Consider the following 19,169-nt stretch of genomic DNA (forward strand, 5'->3'; position numbering starts at 1 on the left):
TGAGCTACATGCTTATGGCATAAAACGTGGGAAGGAATTATTAGAAGAAGTAAGTTTAATTTTCCTGGAAAAAATTGTAAATCTACAGTATATCCCCTCTTATGTCACCTGCTCACAATAGCAGATATTCTTCATAGCATGTCAGTGTGTTTATTGGAGCCAGTGAGATGGCACAGCGGGTAAGGGAGTTTGTTAGCAAGCCTGACATCCTGAGTTTAGTAGAAGAATCAACTCCCAAAAGTTGTCCTTTGACTACTACTTTCCATACATGTGTGCATGCCTGTACCTACACACACACACATACACACACACACACTCACACACACACACACACAAATCCTCCAACACCAACAACAACAACTATTGGGAGGAGGGGACTGCTCATTGGTCCCAGCCTCCCAGCCACAAAATAATCACAGAGAAACTATATTAATTAAATTACTGCATGGCCCATCAGCTCTAACTTCTTATTGGCTAACTCTTGCATCTTAGTTTAACCCATTTCTAGTAATCTGTATATCACCAAGAGGTCGTGGCCTACCGGCAAAGTTTCAGTGCATCTGTCTCTGGTGGCCGATCCATGGCATCCCCCTGCCTCTGCCCTTCTTTCTCCCAGCATTCAGTCCATTCCTCACTGCCTACCTAAGTTCTTCCTTATCAACAGGCCAAGGCAGTTTTTTTTTAATTCATTAATGGTAATCACAGCACACAGAGGGGAATCCAACAAACAACAAATGAAGTGTGATAAGACATTGGTTTATCTGTTGTTAAAAATGAATTATTTGAAACTTAAGTGAGTTACTCATATAGCACTAAGATACCCCAACAAGAATTCAAAATAAAGGACTTATTGTTTACCAGAAAAGTGTAAAACCCATGGATACACTCAACAGACTTTACTTAATAAAGCTCACGGCTGTCTGAAGACTGTCAAGTACAATGACGAGCATGCCATAGGAAGTGTAGGGAAGCCATGGAAACATAAATCTGACAACAGAGTATCAACACGAAAGGGGACATAGCTATGACCTTTTGGTCTTCGTAGGCTAACAGGGCACTAAAGCTGAAACTGACAGTTCCCTGGTGTTTTGCCATGGAGGAATGAACCATCACCCACTTTTGTACTGAGCATACCTTTTAATCACCCTAGAGAATAACAAAGAAATAAGAAGCAGAGCATGTGTGCATGTGCACACACATATGTGGAACATGAAAGGAGAGTTTAGATCAGAGGTGGGTACAGTGACCCATCACACACTCCCTCCACGCATGTGCACAGCTCTGCACTCCAGCCCTGTGAGGTGTGTTTAGGGTGAAAGGCAAGGACAGGGTTACCTCTTTCTTAAAGCTTCAACCATTTGGATGAGGGGTTCCAGGAACTTTGGGTCTGCACACCACACATTATGCCTGGCTAACTTCAGAACACTTGAAACCAAATAGTGTTTTGAAATTCCAAGTAATGGCTTATGATTTGAATGCCATAAATGGCATATATTTTGTATGCATTGCTCAGAGGGTTTGACAAATCTAACCCCCTATATTCCCACCCTACAAATCAAACATTTCTATATTGCTATTAAAAAAAAAAACAGTCTTGGATCTTTTGCAGTCAAAGTCCTTGCAACCCATACAAACATGCACACACAGGCACATGCACACACACACACACACACACACACACACCCTGCAAGGAGCCTTGGTGGCAGACAGAGATACTGTCAGGGTTGAGGTCTCCTCTGAGAGAACCCCAGACTAGCCCTTCTATCATGTGAAATGAAACCCAAACTTTTCTACACCACTCAAGCAAAGATTCTACATGTGATCCGTTAATTCCTGCATCACTGTTCCACCTCTTTAGAGAAAGGAGAAATCAGATGCAGGCTCCACATTGTATTGTTTTCAGGGAGCTAGAAAACCTCAACATGTGCAAAATGGAAAAGATGGAAGCTTATTTGATGAGTGGAAATTTCCATTGTTCTTTTTACATCCATTGGTATAAGTGACTGAGCAGTTTGAGTCCCTATGTAGAGAAACTGCCCCACAGCCACATTCCCAGTTAGTTTCACGGATTAAGTATTGCCACTCACACCTAGAAGCAAATCTTTGCTTGTCATACATTTGATTTGGAAAAAAAATAACACCAAGGTTAAATTAGATGCATTCACATGTCATTCAAAATACTCAATCATTTGTTATGGATTAATTCAAATGTATATTAGTCTTTATTCATTCAGTGATGGTAACCATGCATGTAGATTCAAAGAATTCAGGAAAAGTTAATCATCTGGTGCTTAAAATTTTACCAGCCTTGAAATTTGGTATTAGCAAAAGAATTGGTGATGCTAGGTGCATCTCAGTAAAATTAGAAATTGCATTTTATTAGTTAAAGGAGCTAGTGAGGTATCATGTTATAACTGATGTCCCTATTACAATATACAGAAGTTCTTGCCTTATAATAATTTAGAGTTTGTACCTGAATCTCAGTGCACAGATATATAGTATTACACCCACAACTGTCTCCATAGATAACATACAAACTGTATTTCCTTCAACAGATACCGGCTTCCATGTTTGATTATTGCCTTGCCAGAGCTCCTTTGTTGGACTTGTGAGCATGCAATGCAGGTTACAAGATGCCCTGTCCTTGTGGAATATTCCCATCCGCATTTCCACCAGTCTGCCCTTCTGTAATCTTTCTTGGTTATGTACAAGGAATCTGACCATGAGAAGGATAATGAATGGCATCTACCACTGGGGTGTGTAATACGGGGAGTGGGGATTGATTTGTTGGTTATGAAGGAAGCCATGGAGCACACAGATCATTGGAAAATCACATTGAGGCCAGCAGCATGCCCTCGATTCATGAAGACAGCACTTCTATTGCTCAGGGGTGAGCCACCAGAGCTGGGCAGGGGGGTGACAGGGGGACAGGGAAGCCATCCAGTCTTCAGCTATTAAATGAAACCTATTTCTCTGAACTTCAGTCACCTTTCATATGACACCCATATATCCCCCTTGCATGCCCAATCTTTATAGAGACCTGAAATCAAACAAGATTTCTACAATTCATCAGTGTAATAATAATAACATAAAAAAATTTCTTTGGAGAAGAAGGGCACAAAATGCATTCTTAAGTGGTCTTTTGTGGTCAATACAGACCCTCAGGAAGCTGAATACTGGACAGGCTCATTAGCAAGCTGTAGTAACCCTTATTTCAAAATCAGTACCAATAGATGGCACTAAAATTTCCATACTCCTTCCTGACATTACCAAATATAATCCCCACCTAACATTTTAAAAATCTAATGATTCCAGATAAATATTTATTGTATTAGGTCTTTTTTATTTTTCACTGTATTCTATTCATCAGGATAATGCTTTGTGTGAGTGTGTGTGTGTGTGTGTGTGTGTGTGTGTGTGTGATGTCTCTGGTGTTTGTGTGTGAGAAAGGGGGATTATGGGGGTCACAGGACCATCCTGGGTGTCAGTTCTCACATCCCACCTTGTTTGAGACAGGGTCTCCTGGTTTTCATCACTGTGCACACCAGTCTATCTGGCCTGTGAGCTTCCAGGTTCTCCTGTTTTCATCTCCCATATCATAGGCATGCTGAGATTACAGAGGTATGCAACCGAATCTGGCTTTAGACTTGGGACTCCGGTCCTCAGACTCAGGAAGCAAATCCTTTACCCACTGAGCTATCTCTCTAGCCCTACTGTCATTTAAACAAACAAACAAACAAAAAACCCACGAATGTGCTCAATAATTCTGAGGCTTCCTAAGACTTATTATTCAGTATTTCAGAGAGCTGTTAAAATAAAGATATAAAGTAGTTAAAATGAAGACGTAAAGGAATATGCAGAGGTCACCGCCAAGTCTCTCCAGTGATCACAGAGTCAGAACTAAAGCCAAGTCAGTTCCATGATTTGCTCAAGGAAACATGGTTGGTAACCAGGAATGTTCTCTGCATGTTCCTGTCTTTCCATCAGGACTTTTCTCCATCACCTCTTGATGGAACTTATCACAAAACCTCCAGATCAAGAGATACCAGGAGACTGACAACTCCTTGCCCTGAAACCTGAAAGGAATGTCACTTCCTTTGCAGAATTCTGGTCACTCCTAGATCATCACTCCATGTGTCTGATATGCCAGGCCCTGTGATAGTGTTATTGGGAGAATAGTACCCCTGAAAATATCACCCACAAAACCCTGGAATTTGCGATTATGTAAAATTAAATAGCAGTGGTGAATTAAGCAGCAGAAAAAAATTTGGTTGCAGCTAAAAGTAAGATTATTTTAATTTATTTGAGATGAGCCCAATGCAGTTACAAGTGTCTCCAAAGATTGGGAGATGATGGCAGGCAAAGAGACAGAGCAGACTAGAAGGGCAGCTGGGAGGAGGGCACTGCAGACAACCTTGGCCTGAATTTGTAGCCTATGCAGACACAGATGACTGAGGAAGAAGAACCAACTGTAGAACTGAACAGGTCAAGGAAACGTTGTCCCTTGGTGCCTCTAAACAAACCAGCCCTTTTCATCCTTCATTTCTACCAGACCCCCTTTACAGACTTCTGATCTCCAAAAGTGCAAAGTCAGAACTCCTCATTGTCCTAAGTCCTCAGTGTGCATAATCTGTCCCAGAAGCAGCGGAATATGAGGGTAGAAAAGATGAACAAGGGTGAGAGGCCTTAGAAAGCTCTCCCCATAGAAATTCTGGTCTATTGATAGACACAGGGAAGTGCAAATGCATGGGGCTGAGACCCAGTGCATAACGTCTTTAATGACATATAGATGGTATGAGGAAACAGGGAGCACGTTCCTATCTCAAACTAGACCAAAGGGAACTTCTCCTCTGAGTTCTCCAAAATGAAGAGAAATTACGAAAATGGGACTTGAGGTTGAACAAGAAGGAGGCACAGCACATAGAATCACATCCACAGTTCTCAGATGAAAGTCTAATTTCTTTAACTGAAAATATGTTTAACATACCTCGTTTAATTTTAATGCGTTATTATTTCGTGTGTGTGTGTATGCCACATATGAATAGGGATCCTTTAACAACTTTATGAAACAGATTCTCTCTTCCCAGCTTTACATGAGCTCTAGAAATTGGACGCAGGTCAACAGGCTTACATGAAAAGTACCTTTGCCCACTGAGCCACTTCACCGGCCTATCATCTTATTTTTGGATACAAGAACCTCTCACTGAACCTGGAGCACATCTATTTGTCTATGCTGGATGGTCAATGAGCCTGTGGGATCCAACTGTGTTTGCACTGCCTAGATCTGGAGTTATAGGAGCCCTTCACCTCTGTTTTACCTCCCACTCGGTAGGTGTTTGAGACCCACATCCTCATACTAACATATCAAACACTTTACACATTGAGTCATCTCCCTAGTCCAAAGAAAGTATTTTTCCAAAATTGTATTTGATGGGGGTGAGAGGTACAGATCTCTGTGGATATAAAGCTAAATATTTAGTATACAGTTAGGAATTATATTTGCTTAGGAAAACGACAGAAGTATGTTGTGTGATATTTTCATTGTCCATGACAAATAAAGCTTGACTTGAGCCTGAAGGCAGAACTCGCCACTCGCTGACTGTGAGGTTTGGAGGGCTAAGGTCAGATAGCATATAGGAAGTAGGAAGGTGGGCTTAGAGAAGACCTTGGCCCTTTTGTACTAGAGGGACAGAAGAGGTAGGAAGCAACTGGCAGCTGCTCTCCTGCTTCTTTGATCTTTCAGATTCTGACTCTGATAGCTGACTCCCAATTTTTAATCGATAAGGATTAATTAGATTAACACTTTAATAGTAGGTTCTGTTCTAGCGCCTATGACCCATGATCAGAAATTCTTGGGTAGTTCACGTTTGCTAGGTTTATAGTACCAGACATGACTTTTTGTGCAGCAAGCCTTAAGTCCAATTAGACAACTGTTGGTTACCCCCAAGATAAAAGTGCCTGTTTCACCACTGGGGATAACTTGCCACATCTGTAATTGTTGTGGTTTATGGGCTTTAACAGCTGGGTGGGACTACCAATTGCTCCTCCCTCTCTCCCTCTCTGCAGCTTCTAATACTTCCAATATTATGCGAGCTAGAGTTCAGGGATGAGGCTTCAAAATCATTTCCAGTTTAATTTTTCCAAGGTCTGTGTCCAAGTCCTCCAGGACTTGGAGGAATAAAATTGAACTAACCTGGAATCCTCCTCTATCAGGACTAGCTTTCCTAGTGCTGGAAGGTGCTGTGTGCTAGCGAGAGGAAGGAGGAGTTGGTGTAAATAAGGATGAGGTCATGTGTTCATCGGTAAATTTGAGAGAGGGTTGTAGAGGTGACCCAGAAGGAGATGGAATGGAGAGAAGAGGGCTGGAAATCATGTGAATACAATACTCATGTATGGAATTCTCAAAAAGTAAAACCCTTTTAAGACTTGCATTTGAGCTGGGCGGTGGTGGCACACACCTTTAATCCCATCATTCCTGAGGCAGAGGCAGGCAGATCTCTGTGAGTTCGAGGCCAGCTTGGTCTGCAAGAGCTAGTTCCAGGGCATGCCCCAAAGCTACAGAGAAACCCTGTCTCAAAAAAACAAAAACATAAATAAATAAAAAAATAAACAAAATGCCGGGCGGTGGTGGCGCACGCCTTTAATCCCAGCACTTGGGAGGCAGAGGCGGGCGGATCTCTGTGAGTTCGAGACCAGCCTGGTCTACAAGAGCTAGTTCCAGGACAGGCTCCAAAACCACAGAGAAACTCTGTCTCGAAAAACCAATAAATAAATAAATAAATAAATAAATAAATAAATAAATAAATAAACAAACAAAATAAGACTTACATTTGTCCTGAGCTTGTGCCGCCGTTTTCTTTGCCACTAGTCCCTAAGCAGCGTGATTGAAAATTATTGACACAGATTTACATAGCATCAGATGTCCTGAGTGATCTGGAGATGGTGTAAGCATGCAAAGGGAGTGAGGATGTGGGTAAGCTCTATGCACTCAGCAGGATATAGTCTATTAGGGACCTGAGCACTTGAGGGCTTTAGTATCTCTGGGAGGTTTGAACCCAAGCTCCCTGGGATGTCCAAGAGCTTTTATATTCTTAAAGCTCTGAAGCTTTTTAAAACCTGACATGAAAGAGCAAGTGAGTCCATCTGTTCTCACAAGATTCTAGGCCGCCCTTCCCCCACCCTCATCACCTGAGCAGAGTTTTAAAATCAAATTGTTTTCCACGTGTTTTCAGGCCACATAAAGCTCTGCCTCCATGAGCTGGCCTATCATTGACTGTACCCTTTGCAATATTCAAATAGCCTAGGCCCTCATCTTTGCCGAGTGCCTAAGACATTTGAAAACTACCTTGAGAATTTTCTAAAGGTCAGTTACAGAAAGCCTGGTGAACTCATGCAGCGTGTCATTAACCATTTTGACTTGTTGGCATTCCCTGGGCCAGGTCACAGTGTTCACGTGTTTAGAGATGAGGGAAAATATGTGATGTTAAGAAGGTTCATCTTTGGAAAAAGGAGGTATCTGTTCAAAAATTAATTATGAAATTACAATTATGTACTAAGCATTGTGTTAATGCTAATATATTAATCACCTCTGGCTTCAGCTTTATCTTTAAGTTTTGTAATGTTTGTATCCTCCCTGCTTTGTCCTACTTATTTCAAGCCTTTGTATGAAATATGCATGTTTTATTCAAAGGTGTCTGTCAATACGAACACATCCATCTAAATATCCTGAGATAAAATCCTGACCTACTCTTTCAACTTTCAGCAAACTGATGAAAGGAACACATTCCTGCTCATCGCAATGCGCACATTCGAAAAAACTGGAACGTTCTCCTTAAAAATGTGTCTCCTTGGCCAATTTGGATATTATGCATTTAATATAACACATTGCACTTTTAACAGGTTTAATTCAATTTACAACAAATGCTTCTAATTAAGTTAAAAGATCTTTGAAAATTGCTAAATCTTAGGGGTAATATTACCACCACTGACATTGAAATAATTGATCTTTCCCACTGAGGCACAGAAGTATGAATGTTCTAATGAGAAAACAGGAATTGAAGTCTATCGAAGCAGTCCAAGGAGACTTCCAAACTCTTTAGGCTGTTCTTTCCAATGACAGCTTCTGAATGTGAGCGGGAAGCTTTGGAGCCGGACAGGGACAGTGACAGGAAAAGAAAATTGAGAGCCAACCTCCAAACAATAGCAGCACTTACAACCAAGGTGACTTAAACCTGCATTACATTCCTGCAAACAATCTATCTATTCCTCGGTACACCGTGACGTACACCGTGACGTACACCGTGACTCGGCTTTAGAAGGTTAGGACCTTGGTCTTCCTGTAGGGCAGGGAATTTGGACTGCTCTTCAGTATCGAGAGGGAGGGGGAATGGACTGGGGGGAGGAGAAGAGGAGTGGGGATGGGGGAGGGGAGTGGAGGGAGGGGGCAATGTGTGGGAGGAGGGGGAGGGAAATGGGAAACGGGGAGCAGTTGGAAATTTTAATTAAAAAAGAAAAAAAAAGAAGGTTAGCGTTGGCATCTACGAGTAACACTTTATTTAGCACTCTGTGATCATTAATACTCATACAATAGCAAGATTTATGTATTTCTCCGTGAATTTTCCCATGGAGATGGGTGGATCCAGGGCTTCACAGCATCTAAGATGTCTGGGAACTATGGTCAGTGTTTGCTCCTGACTCAACAGTGACACTTGAGCTGGAGGCTGAGAGCTGCGGGTTTCGCAGCTCCTCCTGTAACTCACTTCCTAGTCCTCCTCATTCACTTAGCGTTTTGCCATCTGTGAGTAGGAAAAGGAGCATTTACCTTCCTGTGCTTTTCCTGGCCTAATTAGTTACAGTGTTTACAAAGTACTTCATAAGAAAAACTGGCTAAATACTTCATGCATAATGGAAATTTTATTAATAATTTGAGCAATAATATAAAAGCCGTTAGCTTTGAAAACAATTATGTTGATGAGCAGCATGATAATGCATTAGCAAAACAGTACAGGAAAAGCGAAGCCGAGCAAAGCCCCCATATGCAGACACAGAACACAGCAGGGGCTTCCCAGGATGTGGAGACTCCTAAGCTAAGGATGGAGATGAATCCCTCTGGGCTAAGAGCGAAGGGTCCCTTCTGAGCCCTGGATCTTCTCAGTACTCTCATTCAAAAGAGTTTTGAACTGGTTTGTGAGCTCTCTAGTCTGTGCATCCCACATGCTTCGCATGATAGGCAATTACGCGGCTCCTCTCTTTGAAATTACAAGGACTGAGGAAGAAAGGGAGTTAGGGTGGTAGAAAGCGATTGCCATTTGGAAAGAAGGATCACTCCTGATATAAACACAGGGGAGCTCCCACTAGATGTGGATATAATTCCAAGCTCCGGAATCAGATTTGAGTTCTCTATCTAGGCATCTCAGGTGTGGCAGAAATGCTGAGACATCTACAATCACAAGCAATCAGTAGAATGATGTATTCTTCTCTTTTCTACCTTTCCTAGAAGCAAAGTTTGGGTCACCTTTGTTAGATGAACACGTATTATACTTTTAAAAATCCAGAAATGTATCTCCAAATCACAGGAATATATTGAAAGTGGGAGAAGGGACGGGGTCAACTATACACACACTGGGTATATGACTTTAAATAAAGATTGGAAAACGATTTTCACATGTGTGTATGTGTACCCTGTGTGCACATAGGCATTGATGTTGAGCTCAGAGGACAACCTATGGGAGTCAGATCTCTTCTCCCACAAATGCAAGACCTGGGCATCAAACTCAGATTCTCAGGCTTAGACACACATGCCTACTGATCCATGTCACCAGGCTTTAAGCATGCAGAGTATACTGTAATAGTCAAATCTGGAGGGTCAAGTTTAATTATCTAGCAAAATGTAGGCACATGTGAAATACACCTCGCGTCCTCCCAGCTCAACAGAGATGTCTAACACAGATAGAGCTCATCGTAGATGAAAAAGTTCAGCTACAACAAATCTTAACTCAGTGTTGAGAGTCTTCTTTCGAGGTAACTCAGAGATATACTCAGAAAGGCAGAGATAGAGCAATGAACCCCGACGATGTGGCTTAAAAATGCATCAGGAATGAGCTTTCCTTACATATACAGAGAATACACGCAGCTATATTTGATATATAAACACAGCACCAGAAGAAAAATCTCTTTTATAATTTTAAAAGTTTGAATTTTTGAACCAGATGGCATTTTCTCCATCTTCAACTCCACCCTAGACTAATTCTATACACCTGAGTGATCTGTTCAACATCCGAAAAAGGTCTGTAAGACAAGTACTTGTTTCTGTGGACCATGGAGAGACTGAAAACAAGACACATGTCAGGTTGTTAGTAGTGATTATCTGTGTTAGATTCTCAACTCATATTAGCCAGTAGAATTATTTTAGCAGTTTTTTGTGAATAACAGTGATAATATATTCTCTTCAAATAATAGTGCAAGTGGCTCAAATTGTGCTCTTGACGCTCCTTATAGACAAGTGTCCTTCTGTTGAAATAATATTTAAATCCTTCCTATTATGTCAAGAGAAATTTTAATAACTATTCATTTGTGTCTCCTTTTAAAATTCCTGAGTAAGGACCTAAACTAGAGGAAAATAAACCTTCATTATTCAATGCAACAAACACAGAATACAAAATATTAATTCTTTGTCTTTCTAATATAATCCTGAGTTTTTTTATTTAGTCACCTATTATAAAAAGTAATTTGTGTTGATGGCTCTGAGGAAATCTAGAAATTAAAGAGCTAATTAAATTTGCTCTGAGTAATTTTTGAGTCTCCATGTCAATAAATACCTACAGAGGCACACAATCAAACAGCCGTGTTCTTCGAGATGTGCCAGGCCAATCACTTCCCAGGACTCGAACCAGTCCTTTGGCCTGGGTCAACAAGCCTAACCTTTAAGCCACACTTCCAAAGGAACCACAGATCCTGCTTCTGCTGGACTTAAAATAGAATGCCAGCAATGATAAGAAAGAGGGCAAAGCTAGGTGATGAGAAATACCTCTCCTGAAAAATCTTCCTCTGGGGGTTTTTAAGAAGCTTTTACTTTCTTCAATCAAAATAAATAGATAAATGAATAGGTAGGGAGGGAGGTAGGGAAGGAGGGAGGGAGGGAGGGAGGGAGGGAGGGAGGGAGGGAGGGAGATAGTAGGTAGGTAGATAGATAGATGATAGATAGATAGATAGATAGATAGATAGATAGATAGATAGATAGATAGATCCCTTTAAAACATTCACATACAAGTAGTTCGGCATATTCGAAGTATTGTGTTCTTACAAAGGTCTTTCCTAAATATTTTTATGAAAGGTTTATAGGGCTGGGGATGTAGTTCAGTGGCCAGTTATGTACCATGTATACTCTGGCTTTGAACTCAAGCACTGAAAACACTGAAATCACAACTGTGGAAGTGTTGTAAAAGTAAGTGTTGGCCCAGAAGCCTGATGTGACCTTACAGTGGGTGTGTCTCAGAACTCAGTGCCCTGAGTCTGGGGTCCTCAGAGGAAGATTATTTTTCTTCTGGAAACAGGGGCCTCCAGAATTACACAGATTTGCGATCATATAATTACAAATCTAGTTTTTGCCCAAGGAAACCCAAATGGGTCACTAGGAGACTATGTACAGGGGATGCCCATCCCTTGTCCTCTTGTGGCTGCTTTCTTACGTGTTCCCCATCGTTCTAGGCCACATTTGAAGCTGACACTTCAGCTGCCTTACTAAGAGGTCCTTTGGTCAGTGTCTTGGACCAGAAGCTTTGTGGGATAGAAAATGGTCAGATTGGGTAGGTTTCCTGTCTACAGCTGTATCTCCTTTCTGGCCCCATAAGCCCCTTCTTCTTTCTGAGGCCATGGTGCAGTTTGTGAGTTAATGCATCAAACACTATAAATTTTCAGATAGTGATCCTGACTGTTGCCATATTGGTTTTACATACAAAGCTGGATCTGGAATATGTGTTCATCTTAGTCAAGCTGAACTGCTTGCTGTTCTTTCCAAGGTCTGGGAGCTCTAGGGTAGTGAAGCAAGCCCCTGGCTGGTCTTGAGGTGTGATGCTTAATCTGGGGCCGTGGTTATCTGCGTTAATCTGGGGTAGTGGCTAAGACATTTGGCAGCAGTAGATCATGTGGATGTTAATGAATGGCACCCTGTATTGTTGAACCTGGGTAGAAAGCCCACCTGTGCCCATGTATCTGTTTGGTATTTGGATCTAGGGAGTTAGTATTAATGACAGAGAGTGGATTTCTATTAAATAGTAATTTTGTCAGTTTTGCCTCTCTCAGGGTGGTTGCCTTGCACCATTTCTTGTTTTCAGGCAACATAGCAGCTTTTGTTAAACCCATGATCTTTCATTATGGTTTCATTGACTCACAGTCTGTCACGGGAAAAAAAATAAGTAAATAAATAAACGAATGAATGGGAAATTCTAGAAGCAAACCATCCGTAAGTTTTAAATTGTGAATAACAGTGAGAAGCATGAAACTATCCTTCATGGTGCTGCTCACAGGGGTGACAATCACGCCTGCATCCAGTGTGTCCAGACTGGCTAAGTCACTGCTGCTAGTCATTCAGAAGCTGTCCCAGTTACCAGACCCTAACATTGTCTCCCAAATTTCGTATACAGCATCTTTTCCCTTTTGGGCTCCTTTGGCGGTAGCCAGGATTTTGTATCTACCATGAGCCCCCAGGTTTACTGGCTACCTTCTACTTTCAGTGGAAATGCAATGCCTAGTGGTATCCAGAGAAAGTCAGTCCATGAAGTGTTTCCCGTTGGGCACCAGCTACTAGGGCCTTTGTCCATTTGTCTTCCATCAGCTGGTCAAAAAGGTCCTCCTCCCTGGTGCTGACATGAATATAAGCCCAGAGAGAAATGCAAGACCATCCAAGCTAAATAACAGAGATGCTCATTTTTCTCTTCATGCAACTCTCTTAAAAAATGAAGACCATCTAAAAAAAAGATATGGTTCCCTAGTATTTATCCTGGGTATATGCACGTGTCCAGCCCATCAGATGATATGTATATAATAATAATGATAATAAAATTGGATTATATGTATCTAACTGATGAGCTGGACATCTGCACATTTTGCTTGTAAACCATGTTTTGCTTCATTTTTGTAAATCTTTACATGAAATAAGATGACGTCAGGAAACTAAGTGCTATGAGAAATGTATGAGGCACATGGGGGCTGCCATGTGAGTAGGCAAGTCTTCCCAGCCTGAAGAGATCTGAACAAGATAGAACCAGCTCCATTTCCATGTGACATAAAGAGAACAGAGACAGTGTCCGACATGGTCCTCAGCTGTATAGCCACAGATGTACTCACTGTGCTCGAGTGATGAGTAGTAAACCCCTGGTCATACAGAAAGTCCTGTGCAAACTCAGTAGGCTAAAAATATAATGCAAAAAGACCTAAGTTTAGGAATGGGATTTGTGGATGTGAGTAACAAGCAGGGAGGGAGATAAGAGAAGGTAGGAGTAACATTAATGAGAGTATGCCACATACACACACACACACACACACACACACACACACGTGAAATTACCTAAAGAACAAAAAGAGATAGAATGTGTAAATGGCATTTTTCAGCGGGGTGTGGCAGAGATGTCTGTGATCTCAGCACTTAGAATGGCAGAGGTGAAAGAACAATTGAAATACAGGTTTATTTAAATGTTAGGGTTGGTGCTGTATATTTTGTAGGTGGCAAGATGATTATTAAGTAGACTGTGCACACACCATAAACAGTAAGTACTATTTAGAGAGAAGGCTGGGAGATTTCCCAACAAAATCCTCTTCTCAACAAAACTGAGGTAGGCTTGTATACGCACACATGTTGCTTATATATACATGTGGATGCATGTCTATCCATGCTCATAAATAAGCCACAGTACCATGGCTATAGTGGCTGGAAGGTGATTACAGACAGTGCACTTAGAATCACAGTAAGGAAATGTGCTATATGGAATGTTCATTTCGTGTTCTGCTCCTTAAAATATTAGTAACCAGAATCAACATGATAAAAAATAATACAAAAGAAAATTTACACACACAAATCACTCAGTGGGTAACTTAGTAGCACAGTGTATTAAGCAGACACAAAAGTAAAGAGTACGAACAAGTGGATGACATATGGATGACATATAAAGCTCAGAAGGAAAACACACGGCACTCAATTAGAAAATGAAAAATTTCTGAATTAAGCTTTCCACATGATGGAACACTGAAATAATTATTGTACAAAGTAATCCACAATCAAACATCCTTATGATTAAAATTCACCCTGGACATTTGAGCCTAAATGTCTTACAAAACCAAAATAGCAACATTTCATTCCCCTGTTAGTGGGGGTTCTTAGAACAATAGGGCCTGAGATATCTAAACCTCATCATCTAGAATCTTTGGGTACATCTGAAATCAACCCTTAAAGTCTTATTTTTATAGTCATTTTTTATTTTTTAAAGATCCGCTATATTTTTAATTGATTGTGTGTGTATGTCTGTGTGTGTGTGCTGTTTTGTCCATGAAAGTACATGGACCTACAGAGGCCAGAAGGGGATGTTGGATCCCTGAAATTGAAGAGGTTATGAGTCACCCAATATGGATATTTGGGAACTTAACTCTGGTCCTCTTCCAAAGTAGTATATGTCTTAAGTGTTGTGCCATCTCTCCAGTTCCTGATCACACATTGTTTTTAAAATAATTCATAATCTAGATGGGCGGCGTGCTTTATTACTAACACTTGAGAAGTGGAGGCAAGAGGAGCCGAAGTTCAAGGTCACCCTTAGCTACATAGGGAGTTCAAGACCAGGCTGGGCTGCATGGGATTCTGTTTCAAAAGGGGAGGTGATGGGGAGATGGCTGAAGTGTCGTATTGCAAACCTCATGAGCTCAAATCCACAGAACACATGTATAAGTGAGACACAGTAGTGTGCATGTGTGTAATTACAGGATGACAGGAGATAGACAAAGGGGAGTCTCCAGAAACTCATGGACCAGTTGAACCTGGTGTATGCAGTTGCGAACAAGAGATCCTATCTAAAACAAGAGGAAGGTAAATAGAGAAATGAAGCTGTCCTCTGACCTCTACTTGAGCAGTGTGGCCTGTATACACCCATAGTCATGAATGCGTACATGTGAAATAAATAACTAAATAATGTATTTCAATAATTGTAAAAATAACAAAGCAATAACTAAAACAGTTCATATTCTGGAATCATAACAATTCCTATTTTAGGCACAAGCAAGGCCTATAAAACATAAAAAACATTTCTCACTTCGAAATTGTTGCCACCGTGTTTTAATTTATTTGTCAGAAAGAATCAGAGAACAAGAAAAGGCAGATTGCCAAGTTTGAGACAAGGGATGTCCTTGAAGACAGCCTCAACCAAAATAAACACAAAAACAAACATGTCTACAATTAAAAGACAGTAACAGTGCGCTATAATTACTCCACTCAGGAAGTGAAGATGTTTTCAGTTAACTGAATGGGTGACAATTGGATTATTGTCATACTTAAAATGTCAGTGTTCAATGATTGCTTTAAGCACATAATAATAAATTCTGCATTCTTAAGTAGCAAATACAAGAAAACTAAATATAGACAATTCTTTTCCTGGAAGCAAAATTAGACATTCACAAAACCTGCACCACTCCTTCTGAAGCACACATACGAAAGGGCGATGGCCTTGGATAAGCAAGCATGGATCTGGTGGGTACCACTTTGATTAGAACAAGGGATAGGTCAAAACTAAGAGAGAAAAATCTGCTCAGGGGTATGCCCACCCTTTAAGAAGTAAATACATAAGGAAAGATGACTACAGAGAATTCTCTAGAACCTTAAAGACCTCTTACTGGAAATCTGGGTTAATTATAGCGTTTATGAAAATAGCATTGGTTAATTTCACACCTGCGATTAAATCCGACATGATTTCCTGGGATATGTTATGATCACATTGGAGTCCTGAAAACTGTATTTTCCTCTTCATCAGTGTTAATTGTACAGGATTAACAGACAAGTATTGTTTGCTTATATTGCCACTGCCGGTTAACGTCTCTTCTTGTAAAGTTCTTTCTCTATAATTCCCAAGTCCCCAAGAAGGAGCCTCACCTCCCAAGACTTAGCTGTAGCAGCTATTCCATCCTGGAAGCCATGGCATTTGGAATTTAGCACCTCCAGGGAGGATGTTATGTCTAATTACCAAATGGTGAGAAGGGACCATTCCTCCCTTTTTAAGTCAGAATTTGATTGGACGAACTGAGTATTCTTTTTTTCCTTATGTATAATTCAACCAACACTTATAAACATGGAAGGTAGTAAGGGAAAGGTAGACGACTAGGGCTCTACATGTCCGTGGATTTGATCCACTGAGGCTGAAAAATATTTGATATGAAAACTCTGTGTGTTTACTGAGCATGTGTAAGCTCTTCTGTCATTGTTCTCCAAACAATATAGTACCATTACTGGTCCCACAGCATTTAAACCCTGCCACGTGCTATAAGCCACCTGAAGATGGCGAAAAGGATCTGAGAGGAAGGGCCTGGGCCAAAAAAAAGGGGGGGGGGGCTTCTCTACTGCTCTACTGTGAGATAGTGTCTCCTAACTTCACCCATGAAACCCCAACAATGTGGCTGCCCAAGCAAGACCTGAACAATGATAATTCCCATTGATATACTAACTAGGAAGGGTGACATTTTTCAAGGCCCTACCACCAACCAAAGAAAGGAACTGAAAACTACGGAGAGAGGCAGAATTGATCTTTCTCAAACATGATCCCCTTAATGGAGAATCCAACACAATGTGGTCAGCCCTGAAATGATATATACCCAAACAACCCAAATAGACTCAGTAAGTTTGCTTAAATATTGATACATTTATGTATCTTTCACAATAGTAATCAAAGAAAAGGGGGCTGCCCATTTGAGAGGGAGTGAAGTAGCGATATGAGAGGGGCTGGAAGGAGAAAGGGAAGGGGGAAGTGATAAAATTTGATTTTTATAAAAAAAATTTTACAATAGTCAAAGGAGATGCTTCTGCATGGTAGAATTTGGACTGGTAAAAGAGTAACCATCTTACTATTAAAAGAGGAGAAAAGAGCCGGGCGGTGGTGACACATGCCTTTAATCCCAGCACTCGGGAGGCAGAGGCAGGCGGATCTCTGTAAGTTCAAGGCCAGCCTGGTCTACAAGAGCTAGATCCAGGACAGGAACCAAAAGAGCTACAGAGAAACCCTGTCTCGGGAAATAAATAAATAAATAAATAAATAAATAAATAAATAAATAAATAACAAGAGGAGAAAAGAAACCCCAAAGATGGAAGTGGTTTTTGCGGTGGCCAACGTGCAGCAGGTACATGACCCAGGATGGTTAGGAGGGTGGCCCAGCGAATTTGCAGATGACAATCTGAAGTCTTTATGTGGAAAAGTCAGAAAAAGTCAGAGAGCCTGGGCTAAAGCAAGAAGAAACACCCAGCAGCCATCCATTTTTGTTTTTTTTTTTTTTTTGCATAGTCAGAATAAATAGCGTCTTATCCAAAGAGGTTTAAAGCATTAGGTAAGTTTTTCAAAGACCTATTAGGCCTGGCTGTTAATATCCCAAACTGCATACTTCTCAAAGGAGAGGGGCTTGGTTTAAACTATCTATTTTAAAATATCATATTGGAACTTCTTTATCTTCAGGACTCTTCGTGCTACATAAGAGCTCTGGTTTTTTTTCTTCTCTCTTTTCCTCTTAAACTTTTATCATAAATCTAAGATATATATGTCTCTCTAAAACTTAAAAATAATCACATTGGGTTTACATTGGATCAAATTCTCCTGGTACTTCTCTCTCGGAATTTAGGCAGCCAGGAAGCTAACTGTTTAGGGATTCCAAACTTGAAAATCCATCTTCTTTTCAAGTAGTAAAATTTTTAAGTTTGATTTAATAATAAAAAATAAAAATAACCAAAAAAATCCCAGCAGGCACCCTGAACAATGAAACCAGAAAGTATTACGTACATTTAATCATCATCCAGGCCACACAGAAATGAGCAAATGGTGCCATGTGGTGCTGCCATACACAGCATTTGGCTAACCTGAAATAATGACTCCCACATTGTGGTGGCGTGTAAATATGAAATGTGCCACCCGCTGTGTGGGTGCCATTTAATGTGACCACAACTTGTTTGTGCTAGGTTTTGAAATAGGGAGAAAATGGAAACCATAAATCAGATGGCCCTTTCCCAAGGCTTCTCCACTTCTCCAGCTGAGCTGTTGAAAAAGTGTGAACTTCAGCCATAGTCAGGACAAGGTTTCAACACAGGTCACCACTGAGCAGTTGCGTGTCGGGGACAGACTGCTCTATCTAGCCGGCAACGTCATCGACTGCTAAAACAGGAAGTCAGGCATCACAGGGCTTCTTGAGAAGCAAAATGTGGGAGGAAGTGATCTTAGCTGTCTCAAAGATACATCGTAGCAGAAGTGGAAACGCAATTACTACTTGTGCATTCGGTAATCTGGACTGTCTACAGCCGTGATTCTCAACCTGTGGCTCTAGAGCTCTTCAGGGAGTGTAAAAAAACCCTTTCAAAGAGGTCGCATATCAGATATCCTGCATCTCAGATATTTACATCACAGTGCACAACGTAGCAAAATTACAATTATAAAGTAGCAACAAAAATTGTTTTATGGTTAGGGTTACCACAACATATGGAACTGTGTTAAAGCACAGTCTACTGTCTACGGTGTATGAGGGAACCAGGGGACCAGGTAAACTCACAGATGACATCTTAGTGAGGAAGGAACGGGGATGTGACTTGCATTGGGATTGAAGAGGTGGGGGCACTCCAGAATATGCCTGCTCACTGGTCATTTGCACAATTTCTCAATTATTTTCTAACCTTGAAAAACTTGACAAGGTATCTACCAAATGAGGGGCAGAAACATCGGTTGCTGTTGAGACCATCTCAAAAGCGCCTCAAGCTATCCCACCAGAAGCATGTATGAAAAAGTATGCTACTCTTAATTATTGAAAAGAAAATACAGAGAACTCAACACAAACCAGCATGGCTTTCCCATGACTGCAGTGAATATCAACACTGAAGGACAGAATTAATAATGCCTTTCTTTACCTGTGAGGCTTGAATGTCTTAAATGTTTTTGGATAGCAAAAAA

At 40.9% G+C, this 19,169-nt stretch overlaps 1 protein-coding gene across 1 annotated transcript in view; it reads right to left on the reverse strand.

The window, feature by feature from the left end:
• Positions 1-19,169, reverse strand: part of LOC130885536 (uncharacterized) — a gene marked incomplete at its 5' end in the record, with an annotated part of 270,826 nt that overhangs the window by 81,971 nt on the left and 169,686 nt on the right. The window lies entirely within an intron of this gene.

This window comes from Chionomys nivalis, chromosome 13, assembly GCF_950005125.1.
Source record: "Chionomys nivalis chromosome 13, mChiNiv1.1, whole genome shotgun sequence".
Taxonomy (NCBI): Eukaryota; Metazoa; Chordata; class Mammalia; order Rodentia; family Cricetidae; genus Chionomys; species Chionomys nivalis.